Source organism: Phyllostomus discolor, chromosome 7 (assembly GCF_004126475.2).
Source record: "Phyllostomus discolor isolate MPI-MPIP mPhyDis1 chromosome 7, mPhyDis1.pri.v3, whole genome shotgun sequence".
Lineage (NCBI taxonomy): Eukaryota > Metazoa > Chordata > Mammalia > Chiroptera > Phyllostomidae > Phyllostomus > Phyllostomus discolor.
The window spans coordinates 131,250,541-131,271,035 of NC_040909.2; the positions used below are offsets into that span (position 1 = coordinate 131,250,541).

The following is a 20,495-nucleotide window of genomic DNA, read 5'->3' on the forward strand; positions in this document are numbered from 1 at the left end:
CCAGCCTGGACAGTGGGCTTTGGGAGCAGGAGCAGGTGCAGACCTACAGCAGCCCAGGATCACCACTCCCTGTAGCACCAGGAAGGCTGGCATAGCTGTTCCCATTGGGGAGAAGGGGCAGATGGGACCATAGTCACTGCGGCAGAGGATCTGAAAGCTGCAAGAGCTGTCTCTGGATGCTGTGGCCGCAGAAGTGGGCAGGGTGACCTGCATTCTGTGAACGGAGGACAGACTTGGCCGGTCTGTCTGAGGATGTCGGGAGAGGAATGCCCCTAGAATTCAGCTGTGGTAGCTGGTGGAGCAGGGGCCGGGGCTGGGATTCAGAACTGCAGAGTCCAGAGCACTTCTGGGGCAAGGCCGGTCTGTGATGAGGGCTGTGACACTGAGCCAAGCATTTGTCCTTGTGCCTATGGCTCTTCTTGTCCGAAGGGCATGGCTCTCCCACTGGGAGCCTGTGCCCCTGCATCCCTGTCCAGAAATCAGCTCACCTGGGCTGCACGCCAAGAGCAGGGCGCCTGCACCTTTCTTGTGCATGAGCCTGGGCCATTTGACACCCCCCACTATGGAGCAGAGGTACTGGTAAGCTGGACTCCACTCCAGCACCACTTCCCACTCCCCCGTGACCCCGGGCAAGTCCTTTACTGCTTTCTAAGCTCTTTTCTCAGCTGCAGAATGGACCGGTCTCCCCTCTTCCACCTGCTTACCTGTCTGGTCCCGACCTTCTCAGTGTTACTCTATCATCCAGGGCACTCCTTGGATGGGCACAGGAGGTTGACTTCTTCCCTTTGACCCCCACCTTGCTCTTCGACCCTTCTCCTGACCCTGCCTCCCCTGGAAGCATCTCTTGGCTCCTGTGTAGCTGGCCCCTTTGGCCCTTGGTCAGGGGGTGTCTGACGCCTCCTGCCAGCTGGGGCCAGGGGCCAGCCCTGGTCTTTAGCCACAGGTACGTGTGTAAAGGTTGCTTCCTGTATTCGGCGTCCTTGACACAAAAAATCCTGCAGCCCACTCAGAGCTCTGCCCTTGAAGCGGAAATGTCTTTTTAATACACCTCTAGTATTGGCTCATTTTGTTATTGCTCCTTCTTGTGGTTTCATATTGAGGTTTTTGGCTCATTGCATTTGACTGGGAGTTTATTTTTAGTAGCGTAGGCAGCATAATTAATGTCTACACGAGAGCAAATGAAGAGGAATATATAAGTCTAGGCGAAAGTGTGCCTAATTTTGTTTCTTGTGATAAAATTGGTCACACCAGAGGACACTGAGCTTCCTCAGCAGTGCTCACCATGAGCTCATGCAGAGTGGGGGGTGGTGGCCGAGTCACCCCAAATACGAAACCATTGCTGGGTTTCTTCCTGTCCCACTCGTCCAGCAGCTGGCCACACAGTGAATGAGGGCCACTGTTGTTATGACTGACAGTTATTATGCTAATGTTAAAGGCTGGATTTCGGAACCATCATCTCCCCTTATCTCCCCAGTGGGCTTCGTTCTGTCGTCAGAAGCAGCCTCTGGCTTCTCCCTGGACTGGAAATACCTTGAGGAAAAGCGCTGGGTCTTGTTCTCGCCCTCGCCCCAGTGTTGGGCACCATGACAGGCGCCCAGGACGAGTTGGGGCCAGGCTTTCTTGGACTGACTGAACTGTAGGGCCCTGAGTCCAGGCTGGCAAGGCAGAGACGATTCAGAAAGAACTTCAAGCCTCTGTCTGCTTTGAGAGAAACAGAAGCCCGCTGCCTGCTGAGCACTTTAAGTTTATCAAGTTCTTTCTCATTCTTTCTCCTTTCTTGTAGTCCGTGACTGTATTCCAGCTGCCATGTACCACAATGTGCAGCCGTTGGAATAAAGCAGAGAAGAGTCCCCATTCTTTCTCCGAGGAAAATCCCTAGACAGACTGGCTTTATGGCTCCCTGTTTCTATGCGCTGTGTGTGTGTGTGTGTGTGTGTGTGTGTCTCCTGCAAATTCACAGGCTGAAACCCGGTGTGATGGTACTAGGAGGTAGGGCCTTTGGGAGGTGACTGGGTCAAGGTCATGAGGGTGGAGCCTGATGATGGGATTAATGACTTTATAAGAAGAGACACCAGAGAGTAGCTTCTCTCTGGTCTGTACCATCAGAGGCCACCGGAGACGGCTTTCTGCAAACCGGAAACTGGCTCTGCTGGCACCATGACCTGGTACTTCCAGCCTCCAGAACGGTGGGGGAAATAAACTGCTGCTGTTGAAGCTGCCCGGTCTCTGGTATCTCCTTCTAGCGGCCTGAGCCGAGACACCGCACTTCACAGATGAGTGGATTGGACACTCAGAGTGGTAGCATTGATGAGACCTCGCTGCTAGCCAGTGATCCGGGCACCCCAACTTGCACCCGCCTCACCCTTATCACAGACACATCTGGACTCTCGCTCCTCGCTGCTCCTCACTGCTCCATCCATCTCTCCCTCTCTCCCTCTCCTCTCTTCTTTTTTCTCTGTTTTCTCCCTTTCCCCCTCTCCCAATTCTGTTTGTTTTTTTTTTTCTGAGAATGAGGATCTGCCTGTCTCCAGTGCCTCCTCAGGGAACAGATCTGCTGATAATGGGCCGCGCTGCCCGCCTGGCTCGGGGTCTGCCTCCCCCCGCCCACCTCCCCAGCTCCGGCGGGCTGACGGGCAGACGACTGGCATGCGGTGGCAGTCCCCTCCCTCCCTGTCCGCCGCCACTTCCCCACTCTGAGCCCGGTGCCCTGCCCGCTGTGGGGAGACAGCAGAGCAGGTGCGGGGGGAGACCGCGTATGCAAACAACTGTGTTTGCACAGTGTTGCAGACTGAATGTTTGTGCCCCGCCATCTCCATCCCAGATTCACCTGTGGAGTCCCTAACGCAAGGGTAGGGCCCCGATCTAACTAACAGCACTAGCGATCATCCCTGTAAGAAGAGCAACCTCTCTCTCTCTCCCTCTCTCCCTCTCTCTCTCTCTCTTTCTCTGTGCCATGTGAGGACACAGCAAGGGAGTGTCTGTCTACAAACCAGGAAGAGAGCTCTCACTAGAAACCGCATCAGCTGGAACTTGATCTGGCCTCCGGAACTGTGGGAAAATTAGCTGTGCGGCCTCTGATGTTTTGCTCTGTAGCCCGAGCCCGCAAACACAGAGGTGCATGGTGCAGGCCACGTGGGGCAGTTTGATGGCCTTGGCCCCAAAGCCGCTCTTTGAGTGTGAGTGTCGGCTGATACTTTTAACCTTCATGACCCCATCTTTAAAACAAGGAGCTTGAATCGAGGAACAGCAAGAGCTACTGTTGGCCTGTTTTGTCTGGATCCTGACTTTCAGGGGTTTCCTATGCTGGGCCCTGTGGATGGTTTCCACTCTTCCTCGTTCGGACAGAATTGGGTCCTTAATGAGCACCCTGTGGTCATAGCATGTAGCTCCGGGAAAGAGACGGCTGAGGACTCCTGATTGCCTGCTTCGAAGATCATTCTCCACTCGTTCATGCGTCCTATCCGTCGGTCTGCCCATTTGCCCCCCAGCATAGCTAAGGTTGGGAATTCTAGCAAGTACTGTTAGGCACCACTCATAAAGTATGGTCCTTATAGGAGCACGGGTGGTGGTGGGTACTAGTATGATGATGAAAATCCTACTACCAACACTACCAGTAGTAATCGTAGAAATCGTAGTAGCTCAGAGGTATTTTTCATGGTGTTCCCAGCACTTCACATACATTATCTCATTTACTCTTCGGAGCACAGCGGAGGCTAGAGATGGACTACTGTGCCCGTGGTAGCACAGGAAGGAATCTGTCCCGAATGTATGTGAAGCACATACTAGTGCAATGTGCTTCCACATCATTTCCAGTTCTCTTTCTTTTTTCTTTTTTTTTAAACTCAAGGCTAACATTTAAAAGCTCTTACTAATGAGAGGACCACTTGCTAAACTGAAGCAAGTGCTATATATCCCAGGACACTCCATCCTGGCGTGTGTTTCTAAATGCCCCTTACCATGATCCCGAGACGCCTCCTGGTCCCTTCGGGGGACCTCCCAGCTTGGGCTCCAGGTTCTCTCTGGTGCAATGAACTACAGGACAGAGCCCCATGTGGTGCACAGGGGGCCTCCTTCTGGGGTGTGGCGGCTCCGAGAGGCCCTGCCCAGCCAAGGCACAGCTCCCGTCGCTGCTGAGTGATGACCGGTCTGCTGGAATTCACCCTCTCCTGCTCCAAGCCCCCTTTCTCCCCCCTTTCGTCATTCTCCCAGAGCTGGTCACAGTAGGTACCTTTATGATAAAAAAATACCCACTGGTGGGAAGCGAGACATCCTGAGAATTTTTTCCCTCCAAAGATGAAACTGTAGAACTAGAAAATTGGCCTGGCCTGGCAAGGTATGGTGTTTGGCCCCAAAGGCTCATACAGCATTTTTGTGCCATTGCAGAGCCCAGGTACCCTGGCTGCACGCCTGTGAGCAATGAGATGGGCGATGATGTGTGTGGGGGGGTGCTTTAAAAACACTGGGTTAAGGAAACATTTCATAAAAGTAGAAATAAGAAAAGGAAAAAGAAAGAGAAAACCCACTTTAAGTGCCATCCTCCCTGAGCTCCCTTCTTCCCTGCGTGTCAACCCTGCCCCCGCTGGAATGGGAGGAAATTGGGAAAGTGACTGGCCGTGGGGTGGGGGTGGGGGGGTGGCCCTGTGCAGGACTCTGGGAAGGAGCCATGAGCCCAGGTCCTTGCTTTTGCCACTTGCCAGCCCTGGACAAAGAGCCACTGGACGAAAGCTCTTAGAGCGCCGAGCCTCAGACCCCTCCTCTGCAGAGCAGGCTTCTCTGAGGACCCAGTGGCATTATGGTCTATGAATCCTCAAAGACACGCAGCTAAGATGCCTTGCCTGTGGGTGCTGAGCTGACACATTCATTATTAGCCATTTGCTTTGGGTCTTTGCACGCTGTTGTCCCCAGAGATGATTGAAAGCAGGGGACTGGAAGGCTACCACAGTCCCTCCCTGCTCATACATTTCACATGGATGCCAGTTTCATGTTTGGGCTGCTAAGATGAGTTCACTGGGAACAGTTTAAGAGTCATGATAAGGAGCAACCTGGAGAAAGTGTCCCAGATGTCACCATTGCCTACCTGTACCCCCTACACTCCCACTCTGCTACACACACCCTCCACACAGTTTTTAAACAAACTTTACTTTAGAACAGTTCGAGATGTTAATGAAAAATTGTGAAAAATGCTTTAGAATGGTTCTACACACCCTCCCGTGTAGTGTTCCCTACTGCTGACGTCTTAAATCAGTGTGGCACATTTGTTGTAATTAATGACCAGTATTGCTAACACTGCTATTCACTACAGTTCATACTTTTTAAAGATTTCCTTAGTTTTTACCTGATGCCTTTTTCTGTTCCAGGGTCCCACCCAGCACACTACATGACGTTTAGTCACTGGGTCTCCTGAGGTTCCTCTTGGTTGTGACAGTTGCCCAGACGCCCCTTGTTTTTGATGACCTTGACAGTGTTGAGGAGTTCCGGTCTCGTGTTTTGTAGAATGCCCCCTCTTTGCATTTGTCTGATGCTCTTCTCATCCTGCGCGGGGGGGGGGGGGGGGGGTTTGGGGAGAAGAGCATGGAGTCAAAGTGCTATTTCCCTCCCATGGTGCCAACGCCCTACACTGCCATCGTGTCTGATCACTGCTGACGTGCACCTCGGTTACCTGGCTGTGGTTCTGTCTGTCAGATTTCTCCCCTGTCACGATGCCCTCCTTGCCCTGGTCACCCTGACCATATGCTTGGAAGGATGTCACCATATACACCCCACACTTACGGGGGGTTGTGTTCCCCTTGACCTGAGAACCTACATACACTATTTACAATTCTTGTCCGAGTGAGATTTCTCTCTTCTCCCCCATATATTTACTTATGAACCATGAATATGTATTATATACTTTGGATTACAATCCAATATGACTTTACTTACTTACAAAGCTCAGGTTTTTCCAGCTTTGGCCACTGAGCACAATTTCATTTGGCTCTGGTCTCCTTTTGATATGCCCTCATCATCGTGGGTTTTTTTTTCTTTTTTAGCATTTCTTAGCTTTCTGGCACTAGAAGATGCTCCAGGCTCATCTTGAGTATTATTACCTTCCCCAGACTTAAATTGTCTCGTTTCTCCAGGGAGCTCTGGTTTGTTTTATTGCTAAATGGTTTTAGAAGCCAAGATATTGGTGATAATTGTGCTCATTGTTCCTGGGGTATCATTGTTCTAGACCTCTTAACTGAGAAAACAATGAAATGTGTGTATGTGTGCTAACCCGTGTGTATAATACACGTATATAAACATATTTCCATAGGTATTCTTCTGTAGCTGTATCACACTAATCATGAGTCCCTGCTGATGTCCAGCTCTAATCTCGTAACACCCTCCACACACTTTTGACTAGACCTGTTTTCTCGCTCACGTTGGTCATCAAGAGGAGGTAGTGAATGGCAAAGCATGAAAGCCCACGTGGGCTGAACACAGCAGGACACTGAGGACTCTGAGAACGCTGGACTTGGCCCGTGGGCAGTGTGGTCTCAGGAGCAGCAGTCAGGAGGAGTCGGATGCCCTCGGACAGACACTCAGAAACGTGTGCAGCCCAGAAGTGGCTGCAGACTGGAGGGCTGTTGTGGTCCCAGGCCTGTGTGCCCTTCCTGGCCTTTTTTTTTTTTTAATAAAGATTTTATTTATTTATTTTTAGAGAGGGAATGGAGGGAGAGAGAGAGAGAGAAACATCAATGTGTGGTTGCTGGGGGTCATGGCCTGCAACCCAGGCATGTACCCTGACTGGGAATCGAACCTGCAACACTTTGGTTTGCAGCTCGAGCTCAATCCGCTGAGCTACGCAGGCCAGGCCTTCCTGGCCTTTTAACTGGCCTCTCCTCCTGTGGGAGGCTTCTCTACTGTCCTCTCTCCCATGTCAACCCAACTACCTACTGTCTCCCCCACCCCACACTCCTGGAGTCCCCTGGGCTTACCCCATCAGAAGTGCACCCATCCTTTAAAAAATTATCTGCTTGTCTGTTGTTCCCAAGTAGACATCACCTGGGCAGTGCCTCGCATGAACTGCCCCTCAACTGAGGAAGTGGCTCATCCACTCCGCTTTGGAGTTTGTGGGGGGATTAATGAGGTGGATGAGACATGTGCCTTCTGGAACCTGATGTGCACTGAGTGTGAATGAAGTTCACATATGACGCAGGATCCCCTACCTTGCATCCCCTTTGCCCAGGTATCTCACTCAGTGTCCACAGGGGCCATGCAGGCACTATAAATAAGTGATGTGGGCCTGATGGGTAGACTGCAGGGGTTGGTGGGGATCTGGAAGGCATGTGAGGCTGGTGAGGGGCCCGGACACATGGCCAGTGTCCTGTCTGATCGCCCAGGGTTAGTGCCTGGCTAGTGTAAAGGAAGGGTGCAGGGGCTAGTCTGTGGCCACTCCCTGTGGTCCTGAAGGGCTGCTGGCCCAGGGAGGCCACAGCTGTGCCTCCAAGGGAGACTGGGAGCTGGGGGAGAAGGGGAGCCTTGCTCCTTCTGATTTGCCTCCTGTTCCCGACATGGTTGCTATGGCAGCACTCCTGCCCCCTGGCAGCAGCCCTCGGCCCCCAAAGCGGCAGTGGCTTCCAGTTTGCAGGGGTTTTTGGTCCCACCCCCTGGGACCCAGCTTCACTGGCTGCTCGCAGAGATGACATTTCCAGCCGGGACTCCGCAGGGTCCACCAGGTTTCTCGGTTCTGATAACCTCACTGCCCACCCCATTCCCTAAAGGGAGGTGCTCGCTCGGTGCGGACCACTGCGTCTCGCATCCCTCGGGACCCCCTTCTGCCTTTTCAGTAAACGGTTCCTTCTTATCTGAAATTCTGCCAGTTAAAGCATTTCCTAGCCTGGTCTCCTTTGCTCAATGGAGCTTGACACAGGTTTTCCAAGCTAGGTGTTTCAAGGCCCCCGGGGCTGCTGTCCCACCGCCCACCTGCAGCCCCTGCCGGGAAGCCCTGCGTCTTACACTCCCTGCCTGCCCACAAGCATGGGTGTGCCCCAGGGGGCTCATCAGCCACTCATGGAGGTGATACTTTGGGTTTTCCACAATGAATACTGGTCCCCAGGGTGGGCTGGGCTCCTGGGTGTCAGCAGGGGTGTGTGCGCCCATGTGGGTGGAAACAACAGCCTTGTCAAAATAAACTTGGGCCATGCTGACAGGGGGAAGTGAGGCTGGCAGGGGAGAAAGCGTGGGCCGCGTGCTTCTTGGGGAGTTTCCTCCGAACCCGCGTGCTGCAGAAGCTGCCCTCGGGCATGCTCCAGTCACACTTGACACTCCCCACGGCTGCTGCTCGCTGCAGAGTGTGTCTGCGGAACAGAAACAGCTCTGCCGCTGTGATTTCCCCCCGGTGCCTGACCACCGTGTCCTCGTCTGAACTCCCCTTCCTGCCAGTCTTCTCGTCACTCCAAGGCTGAAACTCGGTGTTTCTCTCGGGGTGATGTTATACATCGTGACATTCCTCGGGAGTGCTCATGATGACGGTCACCACGATGATCCCGCTGTATCAGAAACACGCCTTTGGCTGTGCCTTTCCCGTTGCACGGGGGCGGTGCCAATGCGTTGGGGTTTGCATTGGTTTGCGAGGCTGCTGGAACGACGTGCCACGAACGGCGTGGCTAAAAACAACAGAAATCGCTTCTCCCACAGTTCTGGCAGCCGGAAGCCTGACGGCAAGGTGTCACCGAGGCTGCATTCCATCTGCGAATGCTAAGGCAGAGCCCGTCCCTTCCTCTCTCCGCACTTCAGGCGGCGGTGGCTGGCAGTCCTCGGCCTGCCTTAGCTCGTCCTCCACCCCGCCAGTCTCGCTCCCATCCTCACCCGGCTTTCTTTTCTGTGCGTCTGTGTCCAGCTTTCTCTTCTCTTGTAAGGATGAGGTCCACCCCGATCCAATGACTTTGACTTCACTCGATGACTTCTACAAAGACCCAATTTCCTAATAAGGTCATGTGCACAGGTATTGAGGTGAGCACTTCAATACGTCTGTTTCAGAGGCTACAGTTCAACCCACAACAGGGTGCAAGAAAGTGTTACAACTTCTATTCATGTTTACTTTATTTCTTTGTTCTATAATGTCTTAAATTTTGTATGTTTTCTAATAATACAGGCCTTCGTGTGCATTATTAATGTTAATTTCCTGATTAAATTTGATAATTGTAGTGTGATTATATGAGATAACAATATTGGGAGATTGCATGGCCATGGGGATTCAGTGTATTTTTAACTCCTTTTGTGAGTGTGAAATTACTTCAAAAAGAAAAGTAGGGCATTTTAAACACAAACAAGATAAATTGTGTGTATGCATGTATACATGTGTATATGAATACACATATATAGTCATATACATGTGTGAATATAGGTGTATATTCACATACACATATACACATTCAAACATATATGTGTGTGTACATATATATGCATGTGCACACACATATGTATATGAAAGTCTGTCTAGAAAAAGTCCAATCATTGTTCATATAACAAAAATGGTGTGCGTGACATCAGTGTAACCTGGCAGGCAGCCAAGGAGAGTGGACTGGAATGCACGTGCGTGAACAACAGCAGCTTCACTGTACTAGTCAGCGGGGGGTGGTAGATGCTATTGAGTGAGCGTGTGTACTGTGTGTCCATCGTATTCAAGATGCCTGAGCAAATAGAGCAACAAATCTGCATCAGATTTGAAGGGGACCGAGGTGTCATTGTCCTATGTACAGCGTTTCTTGTATCTTGTGTCTTCTTCAATAAATGACTCTATTTTTCATAGTACATGGCTGGATGCCTCCTGGACAGACCATAGTCGTCAGTTAATGGAGGAAGAACCGTTGTAGTACGTTTAGTATAGAATTGGCCCACTTTTGTCAAATTTAGGCAGCACGCATGCGTATTTCTCTATGCATGGGAGAACTTCTGTGAAAGGTATGTGCTTCCTGCTAACAGACATTTCTGGGAAATGTGGTTGGAAGACCCAAAAAAGTGGGAGATTTTACTCTGTAATTTTCTGAAAACAAAAAGTGGGGTTTAATGCTATAGTGGGAAAGTAATAAGCCTGTGGTTTCTGTGTGTAACTGTGCTTCCGGCTTGTGTGTTCAGCTCTGATGTCTTCAGCTCCGTTTCTGTCGTGTTTTCCTGCCCAGGCAGTACCATGAGAATGTTCTTACCTCCTGGAAACTCACCCATTTTTGTCCTCCACTTTCCATGTCCCTGCCTCTGATGCCTCAAGTCTGTTAGCCGCAGACGCAAAGGTGGCCTGTGGTTCCTGCTGGTTGACAGTGACTTCGGCTGACTCATCTTCCCTTTATCTGAGGAAGCTGGCAATTGTTCACCTTTGCAAACCTTAGGGAGGGCTTTCTTCCTAAGCAGGTAGCCTTGTGGTCTCCCCAGAGGAGTGCAAATTAGAAAGAAGCCAAGTGACAGTCACCACATTTGCTCCTCCAAGGAGCAATCCCTCGTTAAGTGGTGCTTGATAGCGCTGAACCCAATTAATTAGTGAACCATCATCCATTCCTCTCAGGAGTTTTTAATGACAACCCAGCTTTTGTCGTTAATGTAAATTTTCATTTAGGTGGGTTTAGTTTTATGCATAGGCCTGCGTTCCTGCTTCAGAGCAGATGCTCCTTGATCTAAGAAGGGGAAAGTAGGAACAAACCAAACACCTCTTGAAGGAGGTGCCGCGGGCCTGGAGCTGGCGAACATTGGCCACTTTCACTTCCTCACCGCTAGGTAATGTTCTTCCCGCAGGCCTGCCTTCGCGTGCTCACTGCCGAGTTAGCCCCTGAAGGGACCGTCCCCTTCTGCTCCATGCTCCTGAGTCCCCTTGGGGTTCATTCTCCCAAACGGGTCCCGCTTCCTGGTGCTCCCTGGGCTGCCCCATCACCTCTTGTAGTGCCTAAGTGCTGGGCCCAGTTGTTGCTTTCCAAGTTCTTTGCCTTGTTCTGGCATGGCGTCTCCGTGGGTGGTATCCTCAGTAATGATGATAATGGCGGTAACGATAATAAACATGGAATAGAGGTGTGTCTTTATCGAGTCCTTATTGTACTGGGCAAAGCACTGGGCACTCTCATGCATTGTGGCCTTCTTCCTTCTAGTCGTCTCGTGAGGTTTGGGTGCTGAGTGTGGGCTGGGGCCTGACATCCACAGCCAGGTTTATCTAGGACACAGAAGCTAAGGTTGGTCCAAGCTCTTTTTTTTTTTTTTTTAATTTCATTATTCACTTAGATAGTGAAACTCTTGCACTAGGTTTTTGCAGGCTAGTCACCAGTGCCAAATTATTTCTCCCACCGAATCATAGCCACATAGTCCCAGACATTATAAATATGTGGTTGAACTACTATTCGTACATACCAGCATTTTATCAAATGACATAGTCAGGCTAATAATGAAGTATACCAATATTAAGTCACAGAGCTCAAAAGCATATAAAATACGAGATGTCTGCTGATTTCATTAACAGAAATACTATTTTTTTTTTAACCAAATAATGGGAAAGAAGGAAAAAAATTCAATCTTTTGATAACGATAATAACCATCTTTCAATAAGTAGGATAAAAGAAATGACAAGGTTTTCAGAAATTCTGTAATTACTTACCTATCTACCCTCAATATTTATCCACCATGATTGCCTGGGGCTTGGGCAATGTGTTTTGTTCATTTTTATATTCTCTCCCTCCCTCCTATCCTTCCTTTGGCTCAATTCAGTTCAGGCAACACATCCCAAGAACCTGTGTTAAATGGGTCACGCAGGTGAGACCTTGACAGACATCCTCACAGCCTTCGGGAAAGACGGCCGTCTGAGCACACATCAGTGCAGACCAGTACGACTGCTGTGATAGCTGTTGGTCCCGAGAGGAATGGGAACCCCAAGGGTAGTAGGCCCCTGAAAATGTGTGCACCTGAAATAAACGTGTCTATGAGTGTCACTAAACCTAGTTTTTCAAGGTGACCCACAGTAGGTGTACAGTGAATGCATAGAGAGTAGCTGGACAGGCTGTCTTTTTCCATCTGAGCGGAAGGGTGCCTAGTGATTGGAAGTTGTCAATCAACGCTCACCACCTAGGGTCTTGTGGTCGGTGCTGTCCCATTAGAGCTGCCCAAGAAGGTCACTGTTTTGTGATGTCCTCAGATCTCATCATTGCTGGAAGCTGACTAATTACAAGCAGGGAAGTGAGGACCTTGAAATACCCCAGCTACACATTTGGCCTCATTGTCAAACCCAGGGCTCATTTCTGGTAACTTCTCTGGCTTCTGTGAAGCCGCCTGGCCACGTCTGGCTGCGGGTGGTGCTCAGAATGAATGGATCAGCAGGTAGGGACCCCGGGGGGTGGAGAGGATTTATTTACTTATTTATTTTTATTCCTTTCAAAGTAACGAGAAGGCTTTGAGAACAGTGAGTGATGTCCGCTACTATAGTTGCTTTCTCTGTTTCCATGGGAAATCCAGTTCTGGATGGACTGAGTCTGGCTAAGAAAAAGGACAGTGGACAGGATGGGAGAGCGGATGGCAAGCGCAGTGTGGTAATGTCTGGAGTACTTTTGTACTTTCCCGAATATGCCCCCTGAACCCTGCTCACCTGGACTCTCAGAGCACGTGAAGAACTCACAATGTAGCCATAGCTGGGCACTACGGAAAGACCGTGGACTTGACAAACTGTACGAGGAACTAGTGGGAAGCAGCACCTTCCTGGTAGTGTAATTCTGTTAAGTTTTATCTACCACTTGGCCTCTCAGTTTCCTCCTCAAGCATCAACAATAATAGGGTGGGACTGTTTCATTCAAGGAACTTTAGATGCTGGAACGCATAAAACCTCAATATTGAGTAACTCAGCACCAAAGATTTGAAGTCGACTTCTTACTCAAAAAATATCCCAAGGGGAATGGTACTGGTCCGTGGGTGGTGCTTCCTTGTGCACCGGAAGACAGGCCCCTTCCATACTGTTGGTCTGCCATCTTTCAAGGACCTTGAAGTCCAGCCCGCTGGCGGAGGGGAAAAGAAGGGTAGAGAAGGTGAACCCACATCTTAAGTACCTTGTCCTGCGAGTGGCATATAGTCACTTCACTAGCATTCTGTTGGGGAGAACCGGGCATAGTTGTCCACAAGGTAACATGCAATGCAGTTACCTTGGCTAGACAGTGGAAATTTCCAGAATCAGAGCTCCGGTGCTGTGCGGGACCTGAACAACCAACAGTCCCAGTCCAGGTGAGAGGAGACACCTGCCTTTCTTGGGTTGGTGGCTCCCTTCTGTCTACGTGGGCTTCAGAACCTCAGAGAAAGGGGACTTCAGACATCAGCTGGCCATCACCTCACCTGCCTGTAGATGGAAAAACGGGCTTAGCCGGTCAAAAGACTGAGGGAGTCAGAGCAAACTCAGCTGGCCTCAAATCCAAGGTCCCGGTCCTGATGAAGGCCTCCACCCTAGATCCAGCTCCCAGACTGCTGTTTTCCCAAACTTTGCATATGGCCAGCTCCTGGGCCATGCAAGAGGGACCGTGTCACTGTGTTCCAGGGCTGTGGGGATGGTAAGAGAGGGGATGGGTAGGTTCATGAGACCCCGACTCTCCAGCTGTCTGGTTCATGATAGAGTAAGAATTATGTTAGCTGCCTCCTCCATAGGTTTTCAGCTCAGTCAATAGACCCGGACATGCACTCCCTCCTTTACGGTGACAGCCATACTCAGCCTGTTGCCCGTTGGACAGGAGCTCTGTCTCCGGGGTTCTCGTTTCCCCATGTCAGGGATGATGCCATGTGTGTGACCCACCTGTGCCTGTTCTGGGGGTTTGTGACAACTGAAAACAGGGAGGCGTGTTTCAGAGTTACTTCTCAGAATCCTGCTGTGCTTACGCACAAAGATGTTGGCTGTAGTGGTATTCATAATATAAGTGAAAAATCAGAAATAGCTTCAGGGTCAGAGCATGCGGGAGTGGTTGTTGCAGGAGCTGCAGCACGTGCAGGGTACGGGTTATCCCACCATTTAAACAGCCCAGCGGTGGTTAGAAAGGGCTGCCTTATGAAACAGAGGGCAGGAGGCACACTGTTAATGTGGCGTGGTGACATAATACAGAAAGACAAAAATGCGATAAAAGTTCAGAGAATTGAAATGGCTCGCAGATCAGCAGTCATGCCGTGACCAGCTGTTCTGTGCCAGGCAGCCGGGCTGGGGGTCAGCCCAGAGGTTCTCTCGAAGAGGTGGGCAGCTGTCCGTCTGGGCCTCTGTCTCTACCGTGAGGCTCCTGGAAGCCCCTGGCAGTGTGGCCCTGGGCTGACACGCTGGAGAAACGCCAGAGGGAAGATACTGAGCTGTTCTCCGGGTGGAGATGCGGTGAGAGCAGGGTAACTCAGGGAGTGCCTGCCTGGGGGAGGCTCAGCTGGTCTATGAACCAGCCTCCATCCAGCCTGCTGGGCAGGAGCCCACCTTCTCAGACCTGTGCTGCATGGGTTATGATGAGTGTGCTACCCACGGCGTTATGAATGAGAAAGCCTCCCATGGGCTGGGTGGGTGGTTGGTGTTGCTGTGTGTGGTATAGGGGCCTCCTCCCCAACCCCCACCACCCCATTAAAATCCTCTGGATCTGACATCACAAGGGCAAGAGCTGGCGCTCCCGTTTCTTGACCATCCATGTCTATGATTCATAATGATGCTAGCAGATGAGGCTTGAGGTCTGCGTCTCAGTCTGCAGCTGACGAAACTCTTTTCCCAAAGGAGGCGAGCCCCGCCTCCTGGGAGGACCTTGGGAGGACTTCAGTCGTCCGGCCTCGGCTGCCAGTTCCCAGCAGTGTGGTCAGTGACCGGCAGCCTGCGGCGGGGCGGAGCTTCCCGTCCGCCCAGGAAGTCAGAGCACGCTGGACCTGGCCCAGCTGGGGGCAGGTGCGGTGCTCAGGATGCTGCTGTCGCCTGTAGGGCAGAGAGCCTTGGAAATGGGGACCACGGCAGGCTGGCCTTTGTGTTATGTTCAGCATTTTTTATATCTGGAAAATAATGAAAAGCCATGCACCGACTGAAACAATAATATAAGGGAGGGAGCTGACCGACACCACTGTGAAACCCATCCCGCCTCTTCCTGAGATAATCGTCCCGGCTATCGGGGAATGCGTGCAAACCCAGGGGTGTACTGTCCCACCTCTCAGGATGGAATAAAAGCCCCAAATTGTAGGTCTGTGGATTTCCGTGGTGACATCCCACCGTGGCCGATTTCAGGCCACCAAAGGTTTAAAAACCAGTAGCTGAAGTCTTGACTTATTTAACAATCAGCTTTTGGAAACCAGCGTGTGCTCACAAGTGGTTGCTCTCTTTTTTCGTTTGGGAAATTGGCAACCTGCTACATACATGAGTCAGCATGTCATTTTCATTTCCTGTGTCACAGACCCCTCCCCAGGCCGGCACCTGCAGATTCACGCAGCTCCCTGCCTTCACGTGATGGGGTTTCCATGGAGGTCCACCGTGTTGTTCCCGGAAGGTTCTTGGAAGGGCAGAATCCCCCCTGCAGGAGAGGCGGGGGGGTGACAGCGGTTCTTAGCGTGCCAGGTGGCTGGCTGCCGCAACAGTGTCCACACGTCAGGCCTGGCGTGTTTCCTCGGGGTTTATTCGAGTCCCTGGCCTCTTCTAAACGTGCTGCTCTGATCTGATCATCTGAGGGCTAAGCAGCTCCCTTCCCTCCAGCTCGTGCTCAGGTTCTGTTAGATCCTCTCACTTTGCCTTTGGGAACCCTCTCCTGACGTCTCCCTGGCCCCTGTGCCCCCCACCCCCCCCAGGCTGGGCCAAGTGCCTCTATAGGACTCCTTAGAACGCAGGGCTGCCATTCACGACTGTGCCCGCCACCCCTTGTTATGTATCGTGAGGTGTCTACCAGCTTCCTGTGGAGACGCAAAGAAGCTCTGGTAGGCAGAATGCACCCCCCCCCGACAATGTTCACCACCCCCCAATGTCCACACCCGAATCTCTGGGGTGATGCCTGTGAAAAGGTGACTCCACTTTGCAGGTGTAGTTAAAGTTTATACAGAGAGGCAGAGAGATTCCAGAGATCAGGAGGAGCTGGGTGTTGCTACTGCTTCTGAAACGTAGGGGTCCACCTGTGAGACTGGAGGGAGGCCTCTACTATCTAAGGGTGGCCCCCAGCTGACTGCCAGCAAAGAAACGGACCTGAATCCTACAATGCAGGGAACTCAATTTGGCCAAGGGCATGAATGGATGAGCTGGTGGGTCCCGCCCACAACCCCCTGGTCAGAGCCCACGCAGCTGACACCTTGCGTCCAGCCTGTGCTGTCTGGGGCAGGGAGCCAGCCAAGCCACCTCTCGCTTCTGACCTGTGGAACTGTGGGGGAATCCAAGTGTGCATGCTGTTGAGACTTCTAAATCTGCTGTGATTGGTTCCAGCAGCTGCAGAAAACCGACAGTGGTTGGGGACCCAGGTTCTGGCTGAGAATGTCATAGAGCCCCTCACCCACGGGGCACGCGTTCCAAGACCTCCAGCAGATGCCTGAGACTGTAGAACCCACTGATCCCTCTATGCACTCTGCTTTTTCCCAGACAGACACACCTACGATAAAGCTTAATTTGTAAGTTAGACACAGGAGGAAGTTAACAATAATAACTAATAACACAATAGAATGTGACAGTGCACCGTAATGAAAGTTACGCGAATATGGCCTCTCTCTTCTATCTAACTGTATTACACTCACCCTTCTCGTGATGGTGTGAGGTGACACCATGCCTTATGAAGTTAGGAACTCTCACGTTTTCACTCAAAGGAAGGACTCACTGGCATCTCTTTGGCGTATCCGAATTGCCAACATCGCCACTCACGTGCTTTGGGGACATTGTGCAGTCAAATCAGGGTCACGTGGACAAGCGCTGCAACACTGTGACAACTGATCTGATAACCGAGTGACTGGGAGACTAATGGGCAGGGAGAGTGTACAGTGTGGAGATACAGAACAAAGGGATGATTCACATCCGGGGCAGGATGGAGAGGCACAGCGGGAGATTCCATCGCTCTACTCAGAGCGACGTGCCATTTAAAACTCATGCATTGTTTATTTCTGAGATCTTCCATTGAATATTTTTGGACCGCAGTTGGCCATAGGTAACTGAAACCATGGAAAGTGTAACCACAGGTAAGGGGGAGTGGGGTAGGGGGACAAAGTGTCTCTTTTTTGACACGTCCCCGCCCAGCTTTTCCAGGTTCTCCTGAGTGAAGTGATTTCACCATCTTCCAAACAGTTCGTCTCCTGTGGCACCTATAGTCATCACTCAGTGGATTTTACCACCAGGTTGTGGGGTTTAGCTCCACATGTCAGACCCCCTGGATGCTGTGGTTGCTTCCTAAGGGGTCTCCCCACCTCCACCCTCCACCCTGTGCCAAGACACACCTTCCTGAAGCTCACTTTGCCTGCATCACTTGCTCCTCGGGTACAGGCATCTGTGGCTCTCCCGTTCCCACTGAATCCAATACAAACCCTTCAGCCAAGAATTCTGAGTCCTCAGGTGGGACAGGAGCCTGCTTCTGCAGCTGCGTTTCTCAGGACTTGCTCTGGGCTTTTGCCTTCTGCCCTTGCCCCTTGCACACAGCCAGCCCTGCCTGCTCCACGCCTTGCAGCTCTACCGTTCCTCTAGGGCCACCTCATTCCGGCAGCCCTCATGGAGTCCCCAGAGGTATTGTCATTTATAGGTGTGATGCACGAGTCCCCATCAGGCTGTAGTTCCTTTTAGGGCCCCCTCCCTTTCTCCCTTCCTCCCCCAATGCCTTGCCACAGTGACACCCATCACCCGTGCTCGCAGCCTAGTCACGGGGTGGCAGAGTGGAGAGAAGCAATGGAACACTGGGAACCATTTACCATATGAGGCGTATTGCCTACAGTTGCTCATAAAAATGCCTCTTAAATGGTTATTCAGTGGATTTATTTTGAATGACTTAAAAATGGATGCCTCTAAGATCTTCAGACATCTCAAGTATTTTTAGTGCATTCCTCCTGCAACAGCATGTCTGTTTGTAGGAGCTGCATGTGTTCCGTTCAAAGATGGCCCAAACCTTGGTGAACAGTATTTTACTAGTTATGATATAGCATTATATTACCAGTTTTGTAATAACAGCTAATACATATTGATCCCCATGGATCAGACCATTTAATCCTTACAATGGTGCTCTGAAGGGGGCACTATTAGTCACTACCGTTTATGAATGAGGAAACTGGGGCACAGAGAGGTTAAGTGATTAACTCAAGGTCACCCAGCTAGTCCACAGTAGAGCCCAGCTTCCTGCCTAGGCAGTTTGGCTCTAGAGCCTTTGGCGTTGTGCCTGTTAAACCTCCCTCCACAGCTGCCATGTGTCCCACTCAGCAGAGGGAGAACAGCCCTCCGCCCCTGGGTGAAGGTCACGAGCATTATTGCCCTGGTTCCTCGCTCGTTGCTCCTTTTAACATTCCACATGTGCACAGGACTCGACTGTTTCACAGACGTTCCCCTCGGAGAGACTGGAGGCTGGTGACAGGGATGACTCCTATGTTGCAGATTCTTCTGAAGTGAAATGACCGAGTCTAAAGTCAATGTCACTGAAGCCCCTTGGGTGCAGAAGACTCAGGGCCCCGGGACTCCTCGTTCCAGGTGGGGATTTCTCCTACCACAAGCGGGACCCCCGACCTGGCCCCCCACACCCCACTGTTGCCACACCCGACGGACGATGGTCAAGTCCGCTTGAGCTACTTGCAGAGGGCCGAGTCAGCAATGGTGATATTCTCCTTAGAATTTCATTTTTGGTCTGTGGGTTTTCTGTTTGTGAGTTATTGTTGTCTGTTCAGGTAGGGAGGCCCATTTTCCCTCCCTCCCTCCCTCCCTTCCTTCCTTCCTCCCTTCCTTCCTTCCTTCCTTCCTTCCTTCCTACTATTTTTCTCCAAGGCAGGGAAACATGGGGTAGGGAGGGAAAAAAAACCTTCCCATATTCCATCCTAGGGAAGTTTGCCAGAGTGTCCGTCCTGCTGGCTGCTGGCTGCAGGCCCACCCCCGGCCTCAGAAGCCACGTCCACAGTGGGTTGCCTACAGAGCCAGCGCCCAGCCTGGAGGGAGCCTCTGTTGTGGCCCTGGCATTGGTGGCTGTAGGCGAACCCACCCCGCCCATCTCCTCGGCTCCAGAACGCCCCCTCTGCTGGGAAGCTGCATATTTCCTATTCCCAGTGCTACCCCCCGCCCCTCTTCGTGACTTTTAATAACTATACAGGAAGTTCCTTTCCCTCCAGTAAAGACGGTCATCACATTTTTGAGCCTGGGTGTTGACATTTTCTTCGAACCCCCCAGAGCCTTGACACAGGCGCGTGAGTCACATTTTAGAAGAGGCGAGACCTTGGGCTCTAGATTAGACAAGACTGAAGCTTGAATACAGGGCTGGGCCTTGGACTGGCTGTGTGGCTGTGCATGAGTTGCTTAACCTCTCTGAGGCTCTGTCAGTTTTTTTGTCTGCAAAAGGGGAGGGTGTAGCCCCAGCAGGGTGTGTGAGGAGGGCAGGCCCCTCACCTGGGTGCACACGGTAGATCCAGGGGAAGCCACCTTCTCATGGTCCCCCCCCCCCCCAACATGCCCTCAGTCCCTCGCTGCCCGCAGATGGTGGTGGACAGAGAATGGTGGAATCCGGCTTGAGAAAGTGAGCAGAAAAAATGAGGTAATATAACCAAGCCATTCCCCATTGAGAAGGCTTCTGCGAAAGTGTTAATGATCTCAGCAGTTTTGCTTAACCGAGACCACAAGGCAAGTTCAGCAAGTTTGCTCTCTTTACAAGGGCACGCCGTGGGAGAGGCTGAGCTTCTGGCGCAGGCAGCCCGTCCAGCAGGGCACCTGGGCTCTGGAGTCGGAGTGTCCACTGATGCAGCTGGACCTCCCGGCTCAGCAGCTCTGGAACTTTGGTGGATATCTGACTTCTCTGGGACTGATTTTCCCCCTCTGACACATGGCAATAAAAGTGTCCCCTGCCTCACAAAATTATTGGGAGGCTTAGATGTGATCATGTGTGTGCACAGGCTTAAAAGAAGGCTTGCCACGGGAAGTGGGAAGTTAGGCACTGTTGTCACAGGCCCTCGTCTCTGTGTACATGCATGAGTGTGCACATGGGCCCGTGTGTGCACATGCGTTTTTGTGAGCCTGTTTCCCCACTGGCATGATCTCTGCAGGGCACAGAGTGATTTGACACCTGCACCCTTTCATCCATCTTGGGCAGAAGGGGTTCAAAATGTGATCTGGGGAGGCTTGTGTTTGAGTCATCTGGGGCGTTTGTTAAAAATATCAGCCCTTGGCCCCAGCCCGGAACCACTGAATCAGATGCTGGGTATCAGCATGGATCCCTAGTCTCGGCCCACGAGGGACAGCAGAGCTGCAGCCCCTGAGCAGAGGTGGCTTACTGCACACCCTCCCGTCCCAGTGAAAGAAGGACCTTGCAGGTGGGGATGAAAAGCGGGTAGACCAGTTGACTGGGAGCCTTTGCTTGACTTTTATCCAGGGATTTGTGATGCTT

General features: G+C 51.6%; 1 long non-coding RNA gene across 1 annotated transcript in view; it reads left to right on the forward strand.

Moving 5' to 3' along the window:
- Window positions 1-20,495, forward strand: part of LOC118501796 — a 159,788-nt gene that overhangs the window by 132,008 nt on the left and 7,285 nt on the right. The window lies entirely within an intron of this gene.